The following is a 26,458-nucleotide window of genomic DNA, read 5'->3' on the forward strand; positions in this document are numbered from 1 at the left end:
ATTCTTTTAATAGTTTTGGATATAATTCTGCTTTTTTTCTTTTCAAATTTTTCCTCTACCTCTTTTATTTAATTTTCAAACTTCTTTTTGAGCTCTTCATGGCTTGTGTCCAATTTACACTTTCCTTTGAGCCTTGACATGTAGCTGTTTTGCCTTTACTGTCTTCTTCTGAGTTTGTGTCTTGATCTTCCCTATCACCATAATAATTTTCTATGCTCAGTTTTGTTGTTGCTGTTGTTGTTTGCTCATTTTTCCAGACTGTTCCTTAACTTAGAACTTTATGTTAAAGTTGGATGGTGCTCCGGGGGTAGAGAGGGCACTATCCCAATCTTAATGGTTTTGTGTGTGTGTGTGTGTGTGTGTGTGTGTGTGTGTGTGTGCTGTTTTAAGTGCTAATTCTGGGGGTCTGTAAGTTTGTTTGTTTGTTTGTTTGTTTGTTTTGTCCCCAAGGTGGTATACTCTAAGGAGAAGTGTGGTCACTGCTCTCCTGGCTTGTGTGCTTATCTGTGAGCAAACACAAACATTCTCCTCCACCATGGAACTGTGACCAGTGCTCCAGCTCTCCTGCAGTCACAAGCACTAGTGTTTCTTGCTACCTTGGACCTGAGACCAGGGCTCCTTCTCCCCCCTGTTAGTGATCACAAGCACGCTTCTTCACCTTGGAATTAGGAAGAGGTTCCCTGCTCCCTTGGAGCCACTCTTCTATGCCTTGAGACTACAACTCAGATCTGCATATGGGTAATGCAACAGGGTCCTGCTCTCAGTGCCAATTAAACATTCCCTGTATTCTTCTGACCACCTTACCATCTGCTTGCTGAGAGCTTTCAAAGCTGCTGCAGTCACCTCCAAGGCCTTCTGGTTGTCACACATGATCTATGCTGTACTGGGCCTGTTCAGTATCCGAGGGAGAAAGACCTTTTCTGCCAGCCTACTAAGTTGTCTGAGGCTGGAAAGTTGTTTCACTCCCACCTTTTGTTAGTTCTGCTGCTCCAGAATTCAATTTGAGCTGTTATTTTAAAGTTGTTTGGAGGGGAATTTGGGAGAGTTCCAGTGTATTCCTGCCTTACTACACTGCCTTTTCCCCACTTTTGCCATATATGTTCAATTACCATTGACTTCTCCTTGCTATAGGAAGCTTGGACATCACTTCATATACACCGCAAGGTTTTTCTGTGGTGAGTTGTGTATTTTATTACACTGTCTGCACTTGTTTAGTTGCCATATATGGACCCAGTCACTAATCCATAAAGAAAAGTAAAACAAGATGATGAGACTGGGCTGAGCAGCCAAAAATCATGTGATGAGAGCCAAATGTTTCCTAGAAAATACCATGTTCTTCAAAAGATTAAATCAAAGATCAAGGATATTGATAATGGAAACGTGCTTATTAACAAGCTCTAAGGGAAAGAAGGGTCCTATCATAAAATCGCCAGTCATTTCAACAGGTTAAGGGTCTTGGGACTTAGAACTAAAAAGGGTCTTGGAGATCAACTAAGGCAAACCACAGAATTTATAGGTGAGAAAATCAAGATTCCACAAATTTAAAGGACTTGTTTAGGTTTATATGATAGTGCCAGAGTCATGATTCAGTACCAAATTCAATACTTTCTCTGTTACATTATATTTTCTTTCCCATGTGGTCACCATGTGTGGTGCCGAGTTAGATGGGGTTAGTATGTGTCAAATTGCATGGAGTAAGATCACAAAACAGACTTGCCCATCACTGTCATGCTAGATTCAGACTTCTTTCACGATGAGAATCCTTAGATCTCTTTTCTTTCATTCCCTGTTGTTTTCTACCCATAGGAATCACATAGGACACCAAGAAAATATCTCTACCTTTCAGGTAGAGTAGTATTGACAAAAATATTCTTGCAGGGATGTATCCTGCAGGTGAATGCATTTCCTATGGCTCTTAGGTATTCTCTACTTAAATTTTCTTGTCCTATCAGCCCCTGATTTCCTAATTATCTCAATCAGCACCATAGAACTAAATGCCTTCCTGAATTTCCCTAATCAGCAATTCATTCATTATATTTTTGTTTGCAATTTAATTATGAAGAATAATAATTTTTTTGTCCCTAAAAATGTTCAGAAATAGCAGAGAGTAGTAGATAGAGGGCCAACCTAACATCAGGAAGATCAGGGTTCAAGCCATGCCACTGAAACATACTACCAGTGTGAACATGGCAAGTCATAATTTTTCAGCACCCAGGCAATTCTTTAAATTATTCTATATTACAAAGTGCTAGGAGTTCCTTACACTGATAATATAACAAGTCTAGACCAAAATAAAAGGAATATAAGTATGGAAAAATTGAGATTAAATCTAAGGTCTTTCCTTAAAAAATCACTATACAAGATTTAAATCTCAGCACAGTAGCATTAATTACTATAATGAAGAAAACCTTAAATTAAATAATCAAATGATTTGAACTGACAATATAAAGGTAAACAGAATACTAAAGAATGAATGTTAACACAATTTCTCTCTATTGTCGATGTCATTATCCAGTCATGACATATATAGTACACATAGGCTATCCTTTTTATCAACGATAAGGCATCATAGCACAGTGGAAAGAACCCTGGATTTGGAGTAGGAAGACTTGGGTTGAAATCCTGGCTTTGTCACCCAAGATCTGGGTTCAAGCTCTGTTTCTACAATATATAGTTGTGTGACTTTTAACAACTCACTTGATCTTTCTGGGCCTCAGTTTCTTGATCTATAGAGTATTGGACTAGATGACCTCTAAGGTCACATACTAATTTTATACCAGCAATTCTTAACCTTTTTTTTTAATGCATGTTGAAAGACCTCTTTGACAGTTTAATGAAGCCTATGGACCCCTTTTTTTTAAAATAAGATTTTTAAATGCATAAAATAAAATATGTAAGATTGCAAAGAAAACCAATGATATTAAAATGCATATATCAGAATACTTAAAGTCAATTTCATGGATCCCAGATAATAACTCTTTATGTATTATCATAGATAATATGATGATATGACAATAATATGAATAGATAACAATGCTTTCCCATTTCCCAGATCCTGATCATCTTATTTTCTGAGTCATTTCTTTAAAAAAAACAATCCTCTATTTTATAGTTGAAATGATCCTGAGAAATCACTAGCGATTTAGTAAATTTGGACTTTTCTCCCATCATCTCCCCCAATTCCTATCTGTTTCTTTTCCCTCTTTCCTTCTGTCACTCTAGGGTTCCAACCCTTCAACACTTGCAAATCATTTTGAAAAGAGAGACTCAACCTCAATGTTTGATACATTTAAACTACATTCCTTGTGCTGTTCCAACATCTGTCACATTCTCCATGGCAGTGCAATCAAACTGTCAGGGCTGAGTGAAGTTTTGCTGATCCAATCTGCTCTTTTTGAGATTCCTGTCAGAAGTGTCAGGATGTGGTAGATACAGTTGTATGCTCTTTAAGCAGGACCAACATTTGTTATATTTTGTTTTTTAATCTGCTTGGTATTTTGTTGTTTGCTTATTCGTTAGGGGAATGCTTAATGTTTCTTCATCTACTGATTTTACTTGTACAGAATTTCCTTTTCACTTGGAAAAAACTGCCTCAGAATCTATTGTACCTAAATTGCTTTCTAATGGCAAGCCCTACAGCATCTGACCTTTTTATGGGAATCCAAAGCCCCATGTCTTTGGTAGTTTTGGTCTTGAGATGCCAAAACAACATAATTCGATGGAAGGAGAAAGCTTGTGAGAATATTATTTCCCAGACCTGACTTTATTCCTAATGAGGTCATTAAAGACATGACGATGGATGGCACTGTCTCTTTTCTCAGCACTCCTTCTGAGAGAGAATTTGCCCACTGCCTGGCTGTGATCAACACTAAATGAATGGAAGTTGTCCCTAATATGGCATTATTCATCACATGGACTAATAGCAGAAGGGAATCTTCAGTTACCAGTTAAAAAACAAAGAATATTTTAAAGGAGTGTGCTTTGATAATTGAAAGAATGAATGGGGGAAATACATTATTCCATTTGGCCTCCCTTCAGTAAAAAAAGCAGAATAAAGCTTTTTTTAATCAGCTAACCAGCATGAGACATGTTTCCTCACCTCTCTGCCACAGCATTTAACATCTCCTTACATAATAAGCTGGTAAAGCTTCTTCATCTCACATAAGATTGCTGAAGCCTGCAGAGTCCAAGCTCTGTGGGAAAGCCATATCCCCTTTCCCAGCTGCACCCCCCTTCCAATTCAAGGGGACAAAAGTCCCTAATTACATTGAAGTGGCAAAGGAAAATGAACTCTTGGATATAACTGTGCACCCATTTCCTGAGACAGATCTCAGCCAATGTCTCCTACAGCTTTAGCACAGCAGGCTTGCAAAGGTTTTGATTGATTAAAGAAATATCTATTTTTCCAAGGAGTGCACAAAATAGAACAGAGTCCTCAGATGATTTCTATGGATGCAAAATAAGAAGAGAGCTGAATTAAAATCCAGCCTCTAATGTTTACTAGCCATATGAGAATAGGCAAGTCACTTAATCTCTGAGCCTCAGTTTGCTAAATCTGTAAAACTAAAATAATGCTTAAAGAATCTACTTCATAGGTTTAGTATGAGGATCATTTAAAATGATGTTAGTATAATGCTTTAAAAACCTTAAAATAGATTACCAGTGTCTGTTATTACAATCATCATTAAGATGAATTCTGTTATTATTACATTGGTTCAGATCTATCATTTCATAGGTGAGAAACTTTCTTAAAAAGAGAAATTTCCTCCAACAAGGCTGATTGTACATCCTCTTTAAGTTAGAGTCTTTGAGAATTATCTAAGCCGATGAGAGACTGAATGCCTTTCTGGACCACTGTCACATAGCCATGTATCATAGAAAAGACTTTAACCCATGCATTCCTGACTCCAAAGTAATCCCTCTATGTACTAGATTAGGCTGCCTCTCCAATTTTTTAAAAATGATAAACTGTTAAATTTAATAAATCTTTAAATGCTCCTTCAAATAAAGGATGTATTAATTTGCAGAAGGTGACGCTTAACTCTCCTCCTACCCCTCTATGAGCAGGGCAAGAGGAAATAAGATTTAAGTATAGTAGAAGAATTTAAATTACAGATAAAGAACTCATTCTTTATTAGTAAAGTTTTTTAACACTGGACCATTTTAATGATTAAAGCCATGGAATTTCTTTCCCTGAATTTCAGTTAAAAGAATCATTGACAGTTGATAGTTGCAGTCTGTGATAGTTGAAGAAGAGTTCTGTTTTGTTTTTATTTGTTTGATGAATAATTTCACATTATTATTCTTAAAAATGAGAGATGGACTGGAAGACATCTGCTTGCTGATTCTATTATATATATATATATATATATATATCTTATAGATATATATATCTATCTCTTAGATATATATATATATATTTAAGGAGTTAAATAGAGGATTTTCTTATTAGTTTGATAATATAATAGGATGATAAGTGTTTGGATTTGGGTGATTTTCTTTGGATGATAAAGTACATCTTTTTTATTATTTTCATTTTTTATAATTATGTAATATATATATATACATATATATTATTTTATGCATTTCAAACTTTATTCTGAGATAGCATTCATTGAATTCAAAGAGGTCCATGAGGCAAAAAAAAAAAGGTTAAGAATCCCTGGTACAACGGGGTATTTATCCCCAGCATAAATTTTGGGTTATAGCAAAAGCCAGAGAGTCATATGTTTTGTTTAGAACCTAGGATTTGAACCAGTCTTTTTAGACACAGAGCATGGTAAATCATCAAATCTGTGTGGTATCAAGAAGCTAGTCATTAATTTGTTCCAGTTTCAACAAAAAAAAGTCTCCTCTTACTCCAAGTCTTCTTTAAGCTAAACAGCTGAAGTCCTTTCAAGTGCTCCTCCCAAGATCTAGTGGGAGAGAGACCCACGAGGTACTAAAGTTCACATTAGAATGGGTCACAGTATAATAAGACTTCAGTTTGGAACAGATTCCAACGAATAATGTTTGTTTTCTATTTCCAGGTTAGTCCATTTCTATTCTGAAATGTCGAATTTCATAGTAGTATTCTGCTTTAAGTGGGATTGATCTCCTCTTCAAGCTACAGAAGAAAAAAAGAACACAAAAGATAGCCCAAGCAAATTATGGCATCTAACTGAGAAACCAAGTCCTCATCATAAGTCACATCCCAAAAGAAGGTGAAGGATGGAGTATTGATGCTCCTCAAATAATGAATCCTAAAGCTTCTTGGTGTTGATTATCCTGCGTGATACTGGATCTCTACTTAAATGGCCTATAATAATAACCAGATTTAACAAAATAACATATATATTAGAAAATTCATGGGTGATATAGTAGGCACTCATTGGGAGTTTGGGGCATATGGTGTGGACGGCCCACTAATCTGAAACATTTCTTGTCTTTATTGAGAGAAACTGAACGCCTTCACACCATCATTTGTCGATCTGTTCAGGTGTAGTTAGCTTCTAGAAAGCCAAGTTAAAAAAAATGTACTAACCTAGAAATCAAGCATAGGATTTCTAAAAATGTCAATTAAGGTCATTCTTAGTCTTTATAATACTTTAGATTAAATAATGGAACACATAGAAATAACAAGAAGAATAAGTGTAAATGATAAGGGGATTTTGCCCTTCCACAAAGGAAACAGGTGAGGTGATAATTGTCAAATGGTAAGATGTCACTTTTTGGTCTCATTTTTTTCTTCCCTGAAGTTATAAAAGGAAAGTAATTTACAGAGAGGGTATTTTGCAACATGACCGTCTCTGCAGATTGTTTCCCCTTCAATTACAAGAACAAAAGAATATGGATAGTTTACTTTAATTTCATCTTGGCTACTGAGTGGGAAAAAATACTAAAAGTGCCTAGCTTACTAATTTTGGCTCAATATGTGGGTCTTTACATACAAATGAGAGTAGGAACACCATGTAAAAGACTTCAAAGGTGAAAAATGAAAACAACAGGGTTTTTCAGGTTAGAAAAAGGAAATTTCATCTGCATTGGCCAATTAGCCAGAAAAATCCCAAGTGGCAGGACAAGATCTTCTTATGGGACTGCCTTGAGGTGAAGCCAATTCAATTAGTTTCCACAGCATAACTGTCAAGACCCAAAAACTAGGTGGAATAATGAACTGATTAAAACCTATAATTGCAATTCAATGGGGGAGACCATTAATCATGCAGATGGCACTATTCCCTATATTCCAGATTGCACAGAGAAAGGAAGGCAGTAAAGGTAGAGATAGTGGACTAATGGGAACTTGAGGAGTAAAACCAGGCATCATTGAAACTAGCAAATAAATCTAGGATTAAACCAGCTGGGGAAGGCAGATTGCTCTTTGACCAATAAAACCTTACAATGGGCTTTTTTTTTTCAATTCCTCCATTGCCAAAATTATGTGATTTTTTCATTGTTTCCTTTTCAATATTTAAACCACCAATAGTTTTCAATCTGAACTCTATCAAAATTTCTTGGATTCCATCCAAACCCAGTTAAAGTCTCTGATCTCATTTTGCCTTTATGTTTTTCGTGTGTCTGTTTTTTGTCTCCCTTTCTCCCCAGGTTTCTCAGAACAGACATTTAAAGGAGTTTCATGTTGTCTTTAAACAGCCCTCTAAATTTATAATGGAATGCCAGACTACTTAAAGATAAATGGTGATCCCTATGGACAACAATAATAGCAATATCACCAGCATTCTGAGTACATCCAGCCATATGCTATCTTGGCCATTCCTAAGATTGGCAGGGGTGTTCTCGATGTAATGTATTTCTGTCAAAGACACCAATGCCCTTCAGTCCATGCAGATTAGCAACCTTAGAGCCAATTCTTTCCTCTCAGTCATCTCTCTTTATAACTAGTAAAGTCTTGTTGATACTACCTCTGTAACATTCTTCATATCTGTCCCTTTCTCACCTCTTATACAGCAACCAACTCAGTTTAAGTCTTTAGTTCTGCTTCTCTAGACTCTTGCATTAGTGTCCTAAATTATTTCCTTGCTTCTAATCTCTCTCCATTCCTGCTGTCCTCATAGCTGCCAAACTAATTTCCCTATGAAAAAGATTTGACCATGTCAATTCCCCATTCAAAAGAGTTCAGTGACTCCTTATTTCCTTTATATTAAAATACAAATGTGTCAGCTCAGCATTCAATATCCTCCACGACATAGTTCTGGCTTACCTTTCCATACTTTTTTTTTTTTACATCACTACCCTTCACATAATCTCTGTTCATTTGACATTTTATCTTTTGCCTCATTGACATTACACAGACTGCTCTCCTACCTGGAATGTAGTCTGCTCTCCTACCTGGAATGTAGTCCCTTCTCATCTCCGGTCAACTAGCATTTATTAAGGGTCTGCTATATTCCAGGTACAATGATATATACCTGTCTTAGAATCATTTGCTTCCTTCAGGTTTCAACCTAGGTTCCATCTCCATAGGGATGCCTATTTTTGGATCCTTTTGGTTATTAATTATCTTTTTCTCCTCAAACCATAATCTATTGAATTATCCATGTAAATGCTGTATCCTGGAGAAGAAAGTAAGTTCCTTGAGGGTAGTAACTATTTTTCACTTTGTTTTTATATCTACAGCATCCAACTCAGTGCCTGGTATACAACAGCCATGCATAATAAATGCTTGCCTAATTGAATTGTTTAGGAATTGGGTCTACTTTAAAACTTGCCAAAACATCTAACTCTTTCATCTAAATCCCATGGGTTAATTCATAGACACCTCAGTGGCCTTATGGCTTTAATTATCACCTCTAAGCTGATGACTTCTGACTCTTCATTTTCAATTCTATCCTAGTGAAGCTCTAATCCTTTATTTCCATTTGGCTCCAGGGCATTTCCTCTTGGATTCTCCCATCAATACCTCAACTGCATAGACTAGAACAGAAATTTTCTCTTTCTCTCACAGATTGGGTCTCCTTTTTAACTTCTTCCTTTCTAGAAATAACTATTATGTTAACCTCTTAATCACTCTCTCTCCTCCAATGCATTCTCCATACAGATTATAAAGTAATCTAACTAAAGCACAGTTCTGACCATGCCACCTCATTCCACTTCATACTCTAAAATTTCATTACCTCTCTGTTATTTCTGGGATAAAATATAGATTCCTTAGCTTGACATTTAAGTCCCTCTTTTGGTAATCTGGCTTCGACCTACCTTTCTAGTTTTATTTCTTATTACTTAATTATTACATTCTACATTCGAGCCAAACAGCACTGATAATTGTCCACCAATTTGAGGTTTATTTCGAAGCCATACATTTGCTCAAGCCTTCACTTGTGTCTGAAACGTACTCCAAACAGAATTCCGTATCTTCAAATCTTGCCCGTTCTTCTATACTCTGCTCCAGAGTATGCAGAGAAGGTAGGTTGAGAAAAAAAAGAGCTTTGGATTTGGAGTGAATAACAACAGATTTTGAATCCTGCCCCAGAAATTTACTAGCTGTGTAACCCTAGGAAGTTTTCTTAACCTCTTGGCCTCAGTTTCCTCATCTGTAAAATGGGCATAATAATTGCACTTCTATCACAGAACTATTATGAGGATATAATTAGATAACCTCCATAGTGCTTTGCAAGCCTAAAACTGCTATCTAAATATGCTATTTTCATTGAATGTTAAATCTGCAAACAAACAAAGAAAAACTACTCTAGAAATGAGGGGAATAATGGGAACCATCTCCTTTAGGAAGCCTGTCCTAGATTCCAATTGTTTATGCTCTATTTCTTTTCAAATAATATTTTAACTACTTATCTATGTATATGATGTATCTCCAACTCTTATACCAACCAAATGATTCAATCCATCAAACCAACAAACATTTATTAACCACCTACTATGTGTCAGGCAATATTGGGGATAAAAAGGGAAACATGAAACAGTCCCAGATTTCAAGAAGTTGACATTTTACTAGGGGAATACTAAGTAAATACAGGACATATGCTTTCTTCCTGTGGCCCACCTCTGCTACCTACTCTACCCCACCACAAAAAGAAGAAAGGCCCTAGGCTTACATGGACTCCATAGGATTGGAGCTGGCCCTAAGGAAGAATCATCTCTCTTTGGTTTACTTTCAGTGAGAATTACACCAGTATCATCTCCTAAATAATGTTTAAATATGGCACATGTCTAGGATTCCCTGACAATGGGCTACAAAATGTTAATTTCTTTGAGGACAGAGATAGCTTTGGATTTGTTTGGTTTTTGGTCTTTAAGGCCTTACACACCAGTAACTGTTTAATAAATAGTTTGCTGAATTGATTTGAATATCTTTGCAACATTAAGTTTAAGTAGTCCCAAACACAAACCTTGTCTGCATCTGTCACTCTTTCCACTGAATCCCCCACATATTACTCTGACCTCTTTTCCTTCATATGTGCTGTTTATCTCCACTGGCATGCAGTTTTTGATTCTTTCGGCTTTCCCACGTCTAACCCATCCCCAAGGCCAAACTACCATTTAAACTAGCTCTTACTTCACAAGTCCATAATGATACATCACTTCTCTAAATCTTCGGAACTTAAGAGATACTACCACACAATTGGCATGTTGTTATAGACTGTCCTAGTGTGGTGTTTTATTATCTGTGTTGCATGACTAAGTTATTTATAATACTAGACAGTTCATCAAGCATTGCATGCCTTACCATCTCATCTATCCTGCCATAAAATAATAGAAAGAACGTTGGATTCTAACTCTGATACTTAATAATTGTGTGGCTTTGAGTAAGTCACTTTATCACTCTTCATTTGAGTTTGCTCATGGAGAAAGTAGGCAAAATATGTTTGTACTGTATACTTCAAAGGCTGCTTTGAAAAAAGTACTTTACTTTTTCCCACTTAATAGCATTTTATTTTTTCCAATTACATGTAAAGGTAGTTTTTAACATTCACTTTTGTAAGATATTGAGTCACAAATGTTTTTTCTCCCTCTTTCCCTCCCTTCTCCCCCCAAGATGGCAACCAATCTGATATAAGATTATATGTACATACACACACATATGTATGAATATACAATCATATTAAACATATTTCCACGTTAATAATGTTGTGAAAGACAAATCAGAAGAAAAGGGGAAAACAATGAGAATGGAAAAAAAAAAACAAGAAAATAGAAAGCTTTGATCTGCATTCACACTCCATGGTTCTTTCCCAAAACGTGAATAGCATTTTCCATATTTAGTCTTTTGGAATTGTCTTAGATTATTGTATTACTGACAAGACCCAAGTCTATCAAAGTTGAACATCATACAATATTGCTGTTACTACATACAATGTTCTTCTGGTTCTGCCCCCTTCACCCAGCATCAGACCATACAAGTCTTTCCAGGTTTTTCTGAAGTCAGCCTGTTCATCATTTCTTATAGCACAATAGTATTCCATTACAAGCATATACCACAGCTTGTTCAGCTATTCCTCAATTGATAGGCATCCCTTCAATTTCCAATTCTTTGCCAACACAAAAAAGCGGCTATAAATATTTTTGTACATGTGGGTCCTTGAGAAAAGTACTTTACAAGTATAAAGTATAATAGAAATGCAACACTATTGGTTCTTGTGGAAAAAAATGGCTTAAACTTCTTTTGATTCAAATAATATATTACTTGGAACTAGACATATTATGCTCATCAAATGATTGATTAATCACTCTTGGAGTCTAATCTAAGATATTTTCTTTTACTGGAACTCATTTACCTTAATTTATATCACCTACAAACTTAGAACATTATAGAACTAGAGCCATAAAACACCTCAGAAACTATCTAGTCCAACTCCCTCATCTTATAGATGAGAAATTGAGGCTGAAGGAGTTTAAGCGACATGTCCAAAGTCACACAGGTGGCATCAAAAATGAGATTTGAACATGGTTCTCTGGTTCGACAGACAGGATGTTTTCCACTGTACCACTGAGACTGAATTCTAATTTCCTAGAAGAAAGAGACCATTGGGAGTTCCACTTCCAGGAGCCAAGATGGCAGAGTGAAAAGGTAGTTGCTCTCACTCTCCCTTATCAACCTCTGAAAACCCAGAAAATATCACCCCAGAAAAAACCCTGGAACAGCTGAACTAGAAGAAAGACAGGGAGCAGCAGTGCAGCAGCCCAGCAAAAGGGCCTCCCAGTGTCTCAGCAAAAATAAGGGAGGCAGAACTACAAGGGGCCCCAGGCAGATAAGTACCCTGTGGCATTCATCTGAAAGGAGGTGAAGAAAACAACCTAAAGGCTTCCTAAAGCCCCGGCCTTGCTGATTCCAACCCAACACCAGGTGAGCTGTCAGAGCCCTGCAGCCTCCAATTGTGAAGAAATCCTGAAGCCCAGGTGGTAGAGCAGGCAAACACCAACACCTGGACCTCTGAGTGCCTCAGTGAGGATGGGGGGAACAGGTGGAAACCCGCTCAGAAAACCACCAGGTGCCCCAACCAAAAAGGAATCTCCCGGTGCATTAGCAGAAATGAGGGAGACAACACTGCAGGGGCCCCAGGCAGATAAACACCCTGCAGCACCCATCTAAAAGGAGCTGAAGAAAGCTAAAGGAAAGGAAAAGCAGGCAACCTAGAATTGCCTGAAAGTTCCAGCCTTGCTGATTCCAGCCCAACACAAGGTAAGCTGCCAGAAACCTACAGCCTCCAATTGCCAGCATAAGAGGCCCCAGCACACAAAGCCAGTGACCAAGACCTAGGCTCCCAACACAAGAAGCTTGGGTCAGTACCCTCTGTTCCCCAGCAGGAGAGCTCAATCTCTTTAAAGGCCAGGGAATAAAGAAACACCATGAGTAAAAAAAAAGTACCATAGATTCGTATTATGAGAAGAGTGAAGATCAAGACAGAAATTCTGAAGAGGACAACATTGTCAACAAACCCACATCTGCAACAACAAAAGGGAATATGAACTGGTCTGAAGCCCAAAAAGCCTTCTTAGAAGAGCTCAAGAAGGATTTTAATAGTCAAATGAGAGAGGTAGAAGAGTCCTTCAAAAATACAATTGGCCAATTGGAAAAAAAATACACTGAAGAAAACAAGTCCCTAAAAAACACAATTGGCCAATTGAAGAAGGAAGGACAAAAACTAACAGAAGAGTACACTGAAGAAACAAGTCCCTAAAAAACACAATTGGCCATTGAAGAAGGAAGTACAAAAACTAACAGAAGAAAACAATCTGTTAAAAACTAGAATTGGACAAATGGAAACTAATGTCTCTATGAGAGAGCAAGAATCAGTCAAACAGAAACAAAAAAATGAAAAAATAGATGAAAATGTAAAATACCTCATCAGTAAAACAACCGACCTGGAAAATCGACTCAGGAGAGACAATTTAAAAATTATTGGACTACCTGAAAATCATGATGAAAAAAAGAGCCTGGACAGTATCTTTCAGGAAATCATAAAGGAAAACTGCCCAGAAGTCCTAGAACCAGAAGGGAAAATAACCATAGAAAGAATCCACATCACCACCTGAAAGAGATCCCAAATTGACAACCAAGAATATAATAGCAAAATTCCAAAATTACCAGATGAAAGAGAAGGTGCTGCAAGCAGCCAGAAAGAAACAATTTAAATATCATGGAACCACAGTCAGGATTACACAGGACCTTGCAGCTTCTACATTAAAAGACCACAGGGCATGGAACATGATATTCCATAAGGCAAAGGAGCTTGGAATGCAGCCAAGGATCAATTACCCAGCAAAAATGAGCATCATTTTTCAAGGGAGGAGATGGATATTCAACGAAATAGGAGACTTCCAAACTTTCCTGATAAAAAGACCAGAGCTCAACAAAAAAATTTGATCTTCAAGTACAGGACTCAAGAAGGACTTAAAAAGGTAAATGGGACAGAAGGATACAATATGTTGTTAATGGGGGGGGCTGTTTAAACCCCTACAAGGGAATATGAGACTTGCAACCCTTGAGAACTGTATTGTTATTACACCTTGTTAAAGGAGTATACATAAAGAGGGTGGATATTAGTTGACTTTGATGTAATGATAAAAAAAAATCTAATCAAGTGGGTTAAATGGATCCAAATAAGTGGATCAATCTGATCTTAGAAAATGTACTGAGAAAGGAGGAGGCAGACAAGGGTAAATTACATTACAGGAAAAGACACAAAATCCTATTACAGCAGAGGGAAAGAAGGGGGGGGAGCATTGTTTGAACCTTACTCTCATCAGATTTGGCTCAAGAAGGGCATAATATAATCAGTTAGGTATAGAAATCTAACTTGCCCTATAGGCAGTAGGAGGGAAAAGGGGAAAAAAAGGGAGGGGGAAAGAAGGGAGGGAAGAAGCAGTAAGACTAAAGGGGAAGAAAAGGGAAAGGGATAATAAAGGGACTGAAGGAGGGGTGGTCAAAAGCAAAACACTAGTGAAGGGGGAAAGGAAAAAGGAGAAAGAAAAGCATAAATGGGGGGAAAGGATGGAGAAAAAGACACAGATAGTAATCATAACTGTGAATGTGAATGGGATGAACTCTCCCATAAAACGGAAAGATTGCAGAATGGATTAAAAACCATAATCCTACAATATGTTGTTTACAGGAAACACATTTGAAAAAGAGTGACACATACAGGGTAAAGGTAAAAGGCTGGAGCAGAATATATTATGTGTCAGCTGAAGTAAAAAAAGCAGGGGTAGCAATCCTGATCTCAGACAAAGCAAAAGCAAAAATAGATCTAATCAAAAGAGATAAGGAAGGAAACTACATCCTGCTAAAAGGCACCATAGACAATGAAGTAATATCATTACTAAACATATATGCACCAAATGGTATAGCATCCAAATTCTTACAGGAGAAGTTCAGGGAGTTACAGGAAGAAATAGACAGCAAAACTATACTAGTGGGGACCTGAACCTCCCCCTCTCTGCACTAGATAAGTCTAACCACAAAATAAACAAGAAAGAAGTTAAGGAGGTGAATAGAACATTAGAAAAGTTAGGTATGATAGACCTCTGGAGAAAACTGAATGGGGATAGAAAGGAATATACTTTTTTCTCGCAGTACATGGCACATACACAAAAATTGACCATGTACTAGGGCATAAAAACCTCACAATCCAATGCAGAAAGGCAGAAATATTAAATGCATCCTTTTCAGATCATGACAATAAAAATTATATGTAATAAAGGGCCATGGAAAGATAGACTAAAAAATAATTGGAAACTAAATAATCTAATCCTAAAAAATGATTGGGTCAAACAACAAATCATAGAAACAATCAATAATTTCATTCAAGAGAATGACAATAATGAGATAACATACCAAAACCTATGGGATGCAGGAAAGCAGTTCTTAGGGGAAGTTTTCTATCTCTAAATGCTTACATAAATAAAATAGAAAAAGAGGAGATTAATGAATTGGGCATACAACTAAAAAAACTACAAAAAGAACAAATTAAAAAACCTCAACTAAAACCAAATTAGAAATATTGAAAACCAAAGGAAAAATTAATAAAATTGAAATTAAGAAAACTATTGAACTAATAAATAAAACTAAGAGCTGGTTTTATGAAAAAACCAATAAAATAGATAAGCCTTTGGTTAATTTAATTTAAAAAAAAGAAAGAAAACCAAATTACTAGCATCAAGAATGAAAAGAACACAGCTACCACCAAGGAAGAGGAAATTAAAACAATTATGAATTATTTTGCCCAACTATATGCCAACAAATTTCACAATCTTTGTGAAATGGATACATATTTACAAAAATATAAATTGCCCAGATTAACGAAGAGGAAGTAAAATACTTAAATAACCCCATCTCAGAAAAAGAAATTGAACAAGCCATTGATGAACTCCCTAGGAAAAAATCTCCAGGGCCAGATGGATTTACATGTGAATTCTATCAAACATTTAAAGAACAATTAATTCCAATACTATATAGACTATTTGGGAAAATAGGTGAAGAAGGAGTCTTACCAAATTCTTTTTATGATACAAATATGGTGTTGATACCTAAACCAGGAAGAGTCAAAATAGGGAAAGAAAATTATAGACCAATTTCTCTAATGAATATAGATGCAAAAATTTTAAACAAAATACTAGCAAGTAGATTGCAGCAACTCTTCACAAGAATAATACACTATGCCAGGTAGGAATTATACCAGGAATGCAGGGTTGGTTCAATATTAGGAAAACTATCAGCATCATTGAGCATATCAACACAAAACCAACAGAAACCACATGATCATCTCAATAGATGCAGAAAAAGCTTTTGATAAAATACAACACCCATTCCTATTAAAAACACTAGAAAGCATAGGTATAAATGGAGTCTTCCTTAAAATAATAAATAGCATTATCTAAAACCTTCAGCAAGCATTATATGTAATGGGGACAGGCTAGAAGCATTTCCAATAAGATCGGGGTGAAACAAGGATGTCCATTATCACCACTGTTATTCAATATTGTACTGGAAACCTTAGCTTTAGCAATAAGAGAAGAAAAAGAAATTGAAGGCATTAGAATAGGCAAAGAAGAAACAAAGCTATCACTCTTTGCAGATGACATGATGATATACTTAGAGAATCCTAGAGAATCAAGTAAAAAACTACTTGAAATAATAAACAACTTTAGCAAAGTTGCAGGCTATAAAATAAACCCACATAAATCATCAGCATTTCTATATATTACCAACAAAGCCCAACAGCAAGAGATAGAAAGAGAAATCCCATTTAAACTTACTGTAGACATTATAAAATATTTAGGAGTCTACCTCCGAAACAAACCCAGGAACTCTATGAACACAATTACAAAACACTTTTCACACAAATAAAATCAGATCTAAATAATTGGAAAAACATCAGTTGCTCATGGGTAGGCGAGCTAATATAATAAAAATGACAATCCTACCTAAGCTAATTTACTTATTCAGTGCCATACCAATCAAACTACCAAAAATTATTTTATAGAGTTAGAAAAAATAATAACAAGATTCATTTGGAAAAACAAAAGGTCCAGAATATCAAAGGAACTAATGAAAAGAAATGCAGGGGAAGGTGGCCTAGCAATTCCAGATCTTAAATTGTATTATAAAGCAGCAATCATCAAAACTGCTTGGTACTGGCTAAGAAATAGGGAGGTGGATCAGTGGAATAGGTTAAATATGCAAGACACAGTAGTCAATGACTATAGTAATCTATTATTTGATAAACCCAAAGACCCCAGCTTCTGGGATAAGAACCCACTCTTTGAAAAAAACTGCTGGGAAAACTGGAAAAGAGTATGGCAGAAACTAGGCATAGACCCAAATCTCACACCATATACCAAAATAAAGTCAAAATGGGTTCATGACTTAGATATAAAGGCTGATACCATAAGTAAACTGGGAGAACAAGGAATAGTTTACCTATCAGATCTATGGAGAACAGAAGAATTCATGACCAAACAGGAGATAGAGAACATTATGAAAAGCAAAATGGATAATTTTGATTACATTAAATTGAAAAGTTTTTGCACAAACAAAGCCAATGCAACTAAGATTAGAAGGAAGGTAGAAAATTGGGAAAGAATTTTTACAACCAGTCTCTCTGATAAAGGCCTCATTTCTAAAATATATAGAGAATTAAGACAAATTTATAAGAACACAAGCCATTCCCCAATTGATAAATGGTCAAAGGATATGAACAGACAGTTCTCAGATGAAGAAATTAAAGCCATCTATAGTCATATGAAAAAATGCTCTAAATCATTATTGATTAGAGAAATGCAAATCAAAACAACTCTGAGGTACCACATCACACCTATCAGATTGGCCAACATGACAAAACAGGAAAATGATAAATGTTGGAGAAGATGTGGGAAAATTGGAACACTAATACATTGTTGGTGGAGTTGTGAAATGATCCAACCATTTTGGAGAACAATTTGGAACTATGCCCAAAGGGCTACAAAAATGTGCATAACCTTTGATCCAGCAATAGCCCTTCTAGGGCTATAACCCAAAGAGATCAAACAAATGGGAAAAGGACCCACATGTACAAAAATATTCATAGCAGCTCTTTTTGTGGTGGCAAAGAATTGGAAATTGAGAGGATGCCCATCAACTGGGGAATGGCTGAGCAAGTTGTGGCATATGAATGTAATGGAATACTATTGTGCTATAAGACATGATGAACAGGCTGACTTCAGAAAAACCTGGAAAGACTTATATGGTCTGATGCTGAGTAAAGTGAGCAGAACCAAGAGGACTTTGTACATAATAACAGCCACGTTATGCAATGACTAAGATTGTTAAACTGTACTCTTCTCAGCATTATGAGGATGTAAGACATCTCCAGAGGCCACGGGATGGAAAATGCTGTCCACATCCCAAGAAAGAACTAAGGAAGTTGAATCACTATCACTTATTTTTACCTTCTGTTGAGTTTTGTTTCCTCTTTCTGATGGTTTCTCCTATTGGTTTTAATTTTTACTTACAACATCACTAATGTGAAAATATGTTTAATGGGTATGTAAATGTAAAGCCTATATCAGATTGTGTGCCATCTTGGGGAGGTGGTGGGGAGGAAGGGGGAGAAAAATTTTCAACTCAAAAGCATATGGAAGTGATTGTTGATAAATCAAAATAAATTAATAAAATTTAAAAAAAAGAAAGAGACCATTGTACTCACTTTTCTTTTACCCAAAATGCCCTGTACAGAGTGAGAACTTAGTAAATATTTGTCAAATTAATGGATAAAATAATCAAAATATTTGTTAAGTGCCTATGGTAGTCAAAGCCCTGAGCTAAATGTCATAGGGGATATAGAGTTGCATAAGAAACACTACTTATGATTCACCTGCCTTGCAAATGCATAACCCTAATTTACAAGCCCATAAAATATTTTACTGGCCTACAATTCTTCCCTATGAGTAAGTTGGATAGTAATGTATTATAAATCATTCAGCCTGCTTCTTGGAAGGTTCTGCAAGAATTTACATAGGATATAGAGAATCCAGACTTCTTCTCTCTTTTTTTCCACCCTTCCTCCATCTTACCCAGAGGGAAACTCTATGAAATGAGTACTTTTTCTCTATACCTTCAGAGAAGATGAACATGATCACTTCTTATAAAATCAGGAGAAAGGCTCCTACTATCTAGCATTCTTAGAAACTGAACTTTCTATTATAGAATCATTATGTATGATAATGACAGTGATAGTGCAATCATAATCAGTGACTAGAATTATAATCCCAAGGTCCTGTAAAATCTCAAAATGCTTTCTGAATCATCAAACACAGATGACATTCAGTATAGTTTTGAAATAAAATTTATTGCAAATACTTGAATAATAAGTGGTAGTATGGTCACCCCTTAATTAATTAATTTAGTAGTAAGTGGTATTTTCATTATTCTTTATTAGCCAGGCTTTTATGTTCATCCTGGTCCTGAACGAAGAGTGATAATAGAGTTTACTGTACTTGGTTGGAAAAGTCTTTGTTATTTTAACAGGATAAATTCTTATTCTCCTTTAAATAGCATAAAAATAGATAACTTAAAACTTACTTCATATTTATTGGAACAGAGGCAAGAAAACTTGAAAAGTCTCAAAAGTCAGAATTAAAGCCCATTTTAAAAAGTAATGAAGTTTTATTACTTCCAAGTACAGAAAGTAACGTGAACTGGATGAACACAATGTTTCCAAGGAAGGAGCCTCCTGGGCCTACCTTAATGAATAGATAAGAATAATGGGAAATCAATAACTTGCTTGTTTTTATGCACATGCATGCTTATAATTAGCCAGAATAGTTTGTTCTTTGGAGTAGACTAAACATTCTTCCTCTAATGAGATTAATATTATTTTATTTATACTTACAAATCTATTATGTTCCAAAAATTCAATTATAAATCATTTGTTTCTATGGGAAAACCTATTTTGTGTGCCAATTTTAAAATTAATAGGGAAAATCCAAGGTTAGTCCTCCAATCCTATTTGAAATGTAATGTAGCTGAAAGATTCCTAATGGCAGCCCTTGGCCCCAAGTCTTCATTGTGTGTTCTCTTGAGAATGATGATGGCCTAATGGAGCCTGTGATAGAATGCAGAGCAAAAGATATTTCATGAGTAATGAGGTTGGAGGACTCAATATGGTGGGTACAGTTAGCTAGTGTGAAGGTCCTTGGTAGTTTTGGTTGAGGGGAGAAGGTATGACATCTGAACAGTTCCTATAGTAATGATAAGTAAAGGCCCTGGAGGCAGGAGGACAAAAAAAAAGCCACTTTTTATGTATATGGGTTGTTTATAAGTCAAATGTTAAAAAGCAAGGGATGACATATATTTGTAAAAATTATAGGAAGAAGGAATTGTGGAGCTAGAAAGAGCAAGAGTGATACTTTATACTTACTAAAGGAGGTTTTATTGGGACTCTGCTGGCATCAGAGATGTGAGAAACAACTGAATCCTGAATCAAGTAAAGATTAATTGCACCAATACTTCTGCCAGAATAAAAGATGGGTGGTAAATTGTAAATGTAGTTCAATTCAGCACTGATAGGTCTTAGCTGCTAATTAGATATGGAATTAAGGTGAGAGAGACTTCTCTCTTGGACAGGGATTAGGAAAAACAAATTTGAAGGGTAGACGGTTTAAAAATAATCATTACTAAGTAGGTTTTATTAAAAAAAAAATAAACTAAGTGAGTTGAAGGAGAGTGGCACTATTACCTGAAATAAAGTTTGGAAAGTAAAAGGAGATACTAGAGAAGGTAATAAGTTGAATATTGGACAAGTTGAGTGTGATGATCTAATGGGACATTCAAATGGAAATATCCCACATGCTTGTAGTTCTGGAGGGGAGGGAAAAAAATAATGTTGTATATATTGGTTTAGGAGTCATTTAACAATGTAATCCATGGGAGTAAATAAGGTCACAAAGGGAGAAAATGCAGAGAGAAAGTCAAAAATCCTAGGATAGACTCATGGATATTATAATGAAGTATCTGATAATCACAAAAATTCTGTGATCAGAGCAGGTATCAACATTTCCTTTTGAGTGTGAAGAAAATAGTTTCAGAGAAGAGTCATGGGAGCAAAACTCACCTTGGTGTCCCAATCTCCATATAGTACTTTTGTTTTGTTTTTAATTTGTTTTAGTAGAATTCTTCATATAGATTTTGGAAACAAAGCTTATAAATCCCGGATGTGACACAATTTGCAAAAAATCCCCTAACCCTCAGTCAATAGTAGTACTGCATCATGAAATTTGGATCAGACTGGTCATGGCCAATTTAGAGAATAGGTTTAGTCACGGAGCGCAGCATTCTGCTAGTTTTCCTTAGCTGCCCGTCTAGGTGCAATGGTTCACAGCTCTTAGGGCTAGCTGAAAAGAGCGCTATAGCTTTCTTTGACAGAGAGAGGCTTCTAGCTACCACATACTAGGAGATGGTAATAGAGGAAGCAAAAAATGACTCAGAGAAACTCAAGAGCTAAAGCCCAGCAGATGACAGCAAAGAGCAGCTTAATGATGATGCAATCAGCAGAGATGCCTAGCAGAGGCTATAATGCTAATAGAGCAGACACTTCTATCAGAAATATGATGTGATACAAAGCGGAGAATGACATGGTGAAATCACTAGAAGACATAGGCATAAGAAGCAAAACTTGTCATTGTTTCACATGTGCTGAAGCTACATGTGTTCTTAATGTGACAGCTAGCCATATAATTTCTTGGTATGTACAACTTCACACATGTTCCCTGGCCACAGAGGTTCCCTGCATGTATTCTCTCTCCAATCAGTAATTTGTGAGAAAAGGCATGAAAGAATAATATCTTATCACTTCATAGCTATGTCTGTTGTTTAGTTGTTTCTAGTCAGGTCTGATTCTTCATGACCCCATTTGAGGTTTTCTTTGCAAAGATATTCGAGTGGTTTTTCATTTCCTTCTCTAGTTCATTTTACAGATGAGGAAACTGAGGCAAACAACGTTAAGGGATTTGCCCAGTGTCACACAGTTAGTAAATGTTTGAGGTCAGATTTGAACTTAGGAAGATTAAATCCTCCTGACTCCAAGCCCAGCATTCTATCTTCTGAATCTCCTAGCTTCCCTCATTTGCTATCCAGTTTCAGTAAAATGTCATGTTTTCATCTAATGTGTTTTCTGGCTGACTGGTAAAAGTGAACATATCATCAGGGGCTTATGAGCTATTGCTTGGAATGGGAGGCATAAGGAATAGAGTACTTCAAACCTAGTATAGTTTCTTTATTTCCAGCCCCTACTCACACCCCAGGGAAAAGGTTTAATGTAAGAAGTCCCATGTGCTGCACTATAGGAAAACTAAACCTCTGAGAGAGAGGTGAAGGATCTTAATCCAAATTCATCCAACTAATAAGTGACAGAGTTGGAACCCAAGTTTTCTGACAGAATTCTCTTTCCTTTACACCAAAATGGCTCTTCTATGCTAGATTTATTTTAATTAGGTGCAACAAATTTAGGTTTCTTGTTGCCTCAGGAACTGTTACATAGAAAAAGGAATAGGCCTGCTACTTAGGGCGAAGAGAGCTTTTATGAAAAAAAAAAACTTCATTGAATTTGACTATCATGATTTTAAAGAAAGTATGTCTGGGTAACAGGGGTACAAAATTTCGACTATAAAATCCCTGAATAAAGGAGATTCAATTAATCAAAAGAATACCAGAAGAGGCTGAAAACCTTATTAGGTCATTTGGTCCTACCCACATAAAATTGTTCCCCATGGTATATTTTGCAACGACTTATCCTGTCATATTTTAACTATCCCTAGCAATGAGACTTCCAGAGGTGCTTATGAATAGAATTTAAAGAAATATTGTAAAGAAAAGGAAAGGTAACAATCTTCTAAGATAGGCTAAAAAGTAAGAGATAGACTATTTTGTGTTGGTGGGTGGGTGGGGGTCAGGATCTAGGTTCTGCCTCTGCCTATATATGAAAAAGTTCATTTTTGATTGGCTCTTCTCAGTGGGAATAAGTAGAGTGATGTTTTTGTTTGTCTGGTGACTAAATGAATGGCAAGAGGACTCCAGTTTGCTCCAACCAACACCTCTGAGTCAAACACTTAAAAAGATGCTATTAAAGTTCAGTGTGCATGTGTATATGTATATGTGTTTATATTTGTGTATGATATTGAGGCAAAAAATTTTTTAAAACTACTTAGTACAAGAAATAAGCTGTGTGTGTGTTTGTGTGTGTGTTTGTGTGTGTGTTTGTGTGTGTGTGTTTGTGTGTGTGTGTGTGTGTGTTTTCAGAACCTTCAATGCTTTTGAACTCATTTGAGACATATTGAGCACTGCTGCCAAGTCTCTCGCTTTAAGATGGAATGAGCCAAGCACTGAATTAATGTGCTGTTTTTAATGGGCTTGCTTTTTCACTCCTGGAATCTGGCTTTCTAGTCCAGGTTTTGTTCTTTGGAGATAATAATTTATTTATTTTTAAAAAATCTAATGATCTAGCAGAGCCTTGGCCAACTATGTTACATACAAAATGCATACCAGGGAAGCCAGATTTAGGAACATATGGTCTCCAGAAAGCTATTTAGTTTTTCTTGGGTGGCCCAAAATTCAGTGGTACATTGAGACCCAGGGAATGGCTACTCCAGATTGTTGGGTCTGTCTAGTGCTTATATAAGCAGAATATTTAAGGGCAAAAGGCTTCCCTAACCCCAGATATATAGTAGAGGATTGTTGTCAGAAAAGCGCTTTGTACATCTTAAAGCATACATATAAAGTGTAGAGATTCAACCTGCGATTTCATTGGTGTAACTACAGGGAATTCTTGAGTGAGAAAGTGAACTCTAACAATGCAGATCAGCACTTTCTCCACAACTTAGAATGGGCTTCTTAACCTTTTTTGTGGCACTAATGTTACTGTCAGTCTGATGAAACATACAGATCCCTCCTTAGAATAGTATTTTTAAATGCACAAAACAAAATTCACATTATTACAAAGGATATCGATTATATTGTAATAATAAATTTTTAAAAATATACACACAAGCTCATGGAACCCAGTTTAAAAACTTAAGACGTAATGTCTTCATGAGTTACCTAGAACATTAAGGGGTTAAATGACTCACACCAGCAGATATGTCAGAAGTGGAGTCTGAATGCGAATCTTCATTCTTCATGCCTTTCTGTAGAGTTCTTCTCTCTCTCTCCTCTCTCTCTCTCTCTCTCTCTCTCTCTCTCTCTCTCTCTCTCTGTATAAATGTATGTGTATGCAAGGATATATGTATATATGTAAATATATACAAAATATCATATATTGGCTTTAATTATAAATGCACGTATGCATGTGTACAAGCGTGTATGTATACATATATGTAGGGCACCTAGGCAGTATAGTGGATAGAGTACCGGGCCTAGAGTCAGAAAAACTCATCTTCCCAAGATTCCTGGGCAAGTCATTCAACAATGTTTGCCTTAGTTTCCTCATCTGTGAAAGGAGCTGGAGAAGGAAATGGCAAACCACTCCAGTACCTTTGCCAAGAAAACCCCAAATGGGGTCATGCAAAATTGGATATGACTGAAATGATTGAACAATCACAACATAGATAGATAGATAGGTATAGATATAGATAGATAGACATATGTATGGAGATATATATATATCATACCTATAATATTTATATGTAATATAAATATAATAGCTTTGTTTTATGTATACATACATTCACATATATGTATATGTGTATATTTGTGTGTCTGTGTGTGTGTACAGATATATATATATGGGACTTTCCTCCCTATACATACATGCATGCATATTGGTTTATATGTACATATAGCAAAACATTATTTAATAAACATGTGTGAGTAATTTGCATATATGTAAAACAAAGCTATGATATTATTCATATATACATATATAAGCATACAAGTGGGGAAGGAAGTCCCATATGTGTGTGTGTGTATACACACACGCACACACACACACATGCATATGTATGTATACACACACATATGCATTACATATACATTGGTATATATAAACACATGTCTATACATACATGCATGTGGATATATAAAACAAAGCTATTATATTTATATTCAAATTATATGTGTGCATGTGTTATACATGCATTTGTGTATGTATATGTATATACATGCATGTATGTGTACATAGCTCCCAATTCACAGATGACCAAACTAATGCTCAGTAAGTGATGAGATCAAGGTTCCCCAGCTAGTACAGGGAAAAGCCAGTACTTGAACGTAGGCCTTTGGGTTCTAAATACATTGCACCTTCCACTGTACATAACATAGCTTTCTCATAAGGCCATACCTAACTCATAAAACTAAGAGCCAGAAGCTGTAATTTTCAACTTAACTGATGGGATAGAAGGTTATAGTTGCTAACAAGATACAGCCTTTGATGCTCTCTTTCAGTTCCAATGGGGCATTTCTAAAGATGGGCTATTGTGGAAGGGCCACATGCATTTAAAAGCCAAAATAGATCTCCTGATTCAAAGCAGAAATAAGCAATTAAAATCTTGGCCAATTGCCCTGGCCCATCTCCAAACAGGTTGTTTGTATTCAGGTAGTCTGCAGAGAAGACCCTCTGCCTCCTTATGGGAAAGCCTTGGAGTCACACTCACCCTGGGATTCTCTTAATCAAGAATTTCTGAGGACACTTCATCAACCTATGTTTGGAATTTTGTTTTCTCATAGTAGCCCCTGTGTTCCAACTGTTGGCTTTTTCTTCCATTTGATTCTCTTCAAATTAGCAAAGGAAGCAGGTCTCCCTCCACCATTTTTTTTTTCAGAAAATTCACTGCTCTTGCCCTGGACATCACTACTCAAAACTTTTGACTTCAACAAACTTGCTAAAGGAAGAGAGACTCACTAGAATTTACAAATACTGAAGAAATAGGTGGATGTGCAAGGAACATACGGTCTCTCTAAAGCTAATCATAGTCCAGCATTACATTCTGCTAAGAGGATTAAACACATAAACGTGCTTCCTCTGGCAGGTCACAATGCAAGCTCATTGCTAGAAAAAAATGAGACAGCAAAGCTGAGTTAACTAATATAAATGTTCCAAAGTTAAATCTATTAACCAAAGACCAATTAATAATCCTTTCAATGATTTTTTGTGCTTTCTTTCTGAACCTTCATTTCCAATTCTCCATGTCCAGTTTAGTCTAGCACTCTCACTTCCTTAACAATGATTACATGGAGAGAAATTATATGGGACAACGGGAGATCTGGTTTCTTAATTTAGACACTTGCTTCAGTTTTCTTGTCATTTTCTGTCTTCTTTGAAGTGGAAAAAAAAATATATGCATAGCTGTATGGTACAGTGAATAGAATTAGCAGAAAAGAACTATTAAAGGAGCTCTATATTGTCTTTCTCATAAGATCCTCAGTCTGCAATGTAAAATCTTCCAGAATTTAGCTACCATTTAATCTTCCAGGTTTGTTTCACATTACACTCCTTCACATATTTTCTGCTCCTCTCAAATCTTCATACTAGCTGTT

At 36.1% G+C, this 26,458-nt stretch overlaps 1 protein-coding gene across 1 annotated transcript in view; it reads right to left on the bottom strand.

Moving 5' to 3' along the window:
* Positions 1–26,458, bottom strand: part of AGBL1 (AGBL carboxypeptidase 1) — a 910,143-nt gene that overhangs the window by 132,224 nt on the left and 751,461 nt on the right. The window lies entirely within an intron of this gene.

Source organism: Phascolarctos cinereus, unplaced genomic scaffold (genome assembly GCF_003287225.1).
Source record: "Phascolarctos cinereus isolate Bilbo 61053 unplaced genomic scaffold, phaCin_HiC Scaffold_3;HRSCAF=262, whole genome shotgun sequence".
Taxonomy (NCBI): domain Eukaryota; kingdom Metazoa; phylum Chordata; class Mammalia; order Diprotodontia; family Phascolarctidae; genus Phascolarctos; species Phascolarctos cinereus.